This window comes from Schistocerca americana, chromosome 5 (genome assembly GCF_021461395.2).
Source record: "Schistocerca americana isolate TAMUIC-IGC-003095 chromosome 5, iqSchAmer2.1, whole genome shotgun sequence".
Lineage (NCBI taxonomy): Eukaryota > Metazoa > Arthropoda > Insecta > Orthoptera > Acrididae > Schistocerca > Schistocerca americana.
This window is the reverse complement of record NC_060123.1, coordinates 295,293,949-295,297,938: the sequence shown is the minus strand read 5'-3', so window position 1 is coordinate 295,297,938 and position 3,990 is coordinate 295,293,949.

Here is a 3,990-nt window from a genome sequence, read left to right as displayed (position 1 = left end):
AGTTAGTTAGGTTTAAGAAGTTCTAAGTTCTAGGGGACTGATGACCTCAGATGTTAAGTCCGATAGTGCTCAGAGCCATTTGATAAATAAATTTTTTTTGGATATTGCAATATGCGAACCAGCTACACATTACTTTGCAACTCCGCACCTCTATCCTTTATACTATATTGAACTTGGGTAAGACTGATCATGTCTCTTATGTTTCAGCCTCCGGAAGTCTTTAATTTACGATATGTTATTAACTGGCATTCGATCATAACATATCTGATAGAGAACGATGCGTGTTTGATTGATCGAAAATATGGTGTTGTCTCGAAACGACTTATTTTCAGATCATGCAAACTATAATCCAAAAGCAACGAAATTCGAAAATTCTTTAACCACCAATACGACGTTTCCCATCATTTCAGTACAGCAAATCATACCACTAATGATGCGTTTTCGAGTGTACTCATAGCATGTAAGTTATATATGAAGCCCACCAAATGTGGGCTTTGACTATAAACAACGAAATCCAGTAATGAGCTTCCCAAGTTCTGCTTCTGACATAGATAGCGGTCTTGCTGCATTTTGGTTAAAAGAGTCGCCGTACACTGCCGAAATGCCGCGGAGCTTATTTCGCGTTTCTTGCTCGGCAGTGCTTCCTCGTCGTCAAATAACAAGAACTGACGTCACAGAACACGCACAGCTCCACGTCCGTATCAGCTTTTAGGTCCCGTGTGAGGACGGGTAGAGACTGGGTAGTTGGAGTGCGTGCTAGGCGGCTGCCGCTGGCAGGGCCGCCGCACCTGGCCGCGGCTCGTGCTCTCACGTGCGGACTTTCACGCCCGCCGCTGGCATTGTACGGACGGCCTTCAGCGGAGAAAGTACCACACTCACTCACTGCTGCTGCAGGGCAGGCTTCCTCCCGCCGTCGCAGACTGCACTGCAACGCGTCCCAGTGGGCGAAACCGCCAACGCACGTTGCCCTCAAGTAACAGGTTCCAATCCTCACTGTGAAAGAAATTTTTTCATTACCAGCATTAGGCCACCAAGAGGCGAAGGGATAGCGCCATAGAACTCCCGCTAACAAGACGGCGTGCAAATTAAGAGTGTACCTCTACATCTACACTACTGGCCATTAAAAGAAGAAATGCAGATGATAAACGGGTATTCATTGGACAGATATATTATACTAGAACTGACATCTGATTACATTTTCATGCAATTTGGGTGCATAGATCCTGAGCATTCAGTACCCAGAACAACCACCTCTGGCCGTAATAACGGCCTTGATAGGCCTGGGCATTGAGTCAAACAGAGCTTGGATGGCGTGTACAGGTACAGCTGCCCATGCAGCTTCAACACGATACCACAGTTCATCAAGAGTAGTGACCGGCGTATTGTTACGAGCCAGTTGCTCGGCCACCATTGACCACACGTTTTCAATTGGTAAGAGATCTGGAGAATGTGCTGGCCAGGGCAACAGTCGAACATTTTCTGTATCCAGAAAGGCCCGTACAGGACCTGCAACATGCGGTCGTGCATTATCCTGCTGAAATGTAAGGTTTCACAGGGATCGAATGAATGATAGAGCCACGGGTCGTAACTCATCTGAAATGTAACGTCCACTGTTCAAAGTGCCGCCAATGCGAACAAGAGGTGACCGAGACGTGTAACCTATGGCACCCCATATCATCACGCCGGGTGATACGCCAGTATGGCGATGACGAATACATGCTTCCAATGTCCGTTCACCGCGATGTCGCCAAACACGGATGCGACCATTATGATGCTGTAAACAGAACCTGGATTCATCCGAAAAAATGACGTTTTTCCATTCGTGCACCCAGGTTCGTCGTTGAGTACACCATCGCAGGCGTTCCTGTCTGTGATGCAGCATCGAGGATAACCGCAGCCATGGTCTCCGAGCTGATAGTCCATGCTGCTGCAAACGTCTAGATCTAGGTGTCGACGGCACTTTAAAACTTAATCTTCTTTCCAAACAAAAATGGATTTTGCGTACCTACAGCTCAAACATTAAACGATAAATGCGTCATCAAGGAACTGATTAAGAACTGAATAAAGTGTCTGTTTTCCGATTATGACTTATAGTTTCCAACAATGCAGATGAAGTTCTCTTGTGTTTGATTCTTAGCACGGGGGAACAATTGAGCCATTAAGATCAGCATACAAGTTATGAATGCCATTTCCACCTAATACATCAGTAAAATGCTGTGTCACCCTGTAGCATACTGGGAAAGTAGAGCTTGTCCGTAACGGCAGCCATCGATTACCTTTCTGCATTTGGAACCACATTTCATGCAAAAAGAAAATAATTATTCTTAATGTTTGCAACTGCAGACTTAACTCAGTGGATTGTCTCCGATGCAACGTGGAGCCATACTGCTATTATTTATGGACGCCAGCTGCAGCAGGCAAATATACATCAAGTACAAATAACAAAGATATTACATTATCTGGACGTAAATAATTCAGAAAACAATCTCATTAATATATATATTCGTATCAAAAGACTACATTTGATTTAGAAACCAACATGGGTGCTTAGAGCAGTACACACACTGAATGTCGCAATCAACAAGCGGCATACTATATTCTCAGTATGCAACTTTAAAATATACTATTATAAATGAGGAGAGATGATGATAACTTTGAATTTACAGTACCACGGACTGAAAAGATAAAATTCGTTCTAATAATCACCTTCCATACTACCAAAACTGAGTAACCTAAGATGTTCAATTTCGCCATGCAAATGGATATTTCCAGATACCTGAGTGTGGAGTAATCGTGCGAACTTTGCAGAAATTTAGAGTACACTCCCGAAAGAACCTAAGTATGCACCACGAAAAGTAATTGAAACGATCTCATCCGATTTCTTCGCCATTGTAGAAACTCCGATAGAGCTCGTACCAACCAGACAAAACCAGTCATCCTTCCAAATCACGGAGATCTCTAAAGACAACCAGAACATGGCAAAGAATGGTGGAAGCACAAGGGACACCACGTGGCTTCTAAAATGCTAAAGTTTCCTATTAGCTGAGAGCCAAACCGACCTTCCGAAGATACGAAAGTGCCTCATTGGGCATACAAAGAATTTTCTCAGGAGTCTTATTTTGATCAGTCGAAGCTGAGTACAGCAGACACGCTAAGTACAGTAAATATGACGTTGCGATTTATGAAAAGCAAAAATATACACTGAAGTGCCAGAGAAACTGGTTCAAATGGCTCTGAGCACTATGGGACTTAACATCTGAGGTCGTCAGTCCCCTAGAACTTAGAACTACGTAAACCTAACTAACACCGACATTGGACTGTTGATGGCTGGACACATGTTGCCTGGTCGGACGAGTCTCGTTTAAATTGTATCGAGTGGATGGACGTGTATGGGTGTGGAGACAACCTCATGAATCCATGGATCCTGCATGTGAGCAAGGTGCTGCTCAAGCCGGTGAAGGCTCTGTAATGGCGTCGGGCGTATGCAGTTGGAGTAATATGGGACCCCTGATACGTCTAGATACGACTCTGACAGGTGACACGTACATAAGCATTCTGTCTGATCACCTGCATCCACTCATATCCATTGTGCATTGCGACGGACTTGGGAAATTCCAGTGGGACAATGCGACACACCACATGCACAGAATTGCTGCAGGATGGCTTCAGAAACACTCTTCTGAGTTTAAATATTTTCGCTGGCCGCCAAACTGCCCAAACATGAATATTATTCAGCATATCTGGGATACCTAGCAAGGTGCTGTTCAGATGAGATCTCCACCCCCTCTTACTCTTACCGATTTATGGACAGCTTTGCAGTATTCATGGTGTCAGTTCCCCCCAGCACTTCAGACATTAGTCGAGTCTATGCCACGTCGTGTTGCGACACTTGTGTGCTCGCGGGGGCTCTATACAATATAATGTAGGTGTATCAGTTTCTTTGGCTCTTCAGTGTACATTCAGTATCAAGATTTATCTCCTTTGAGACTG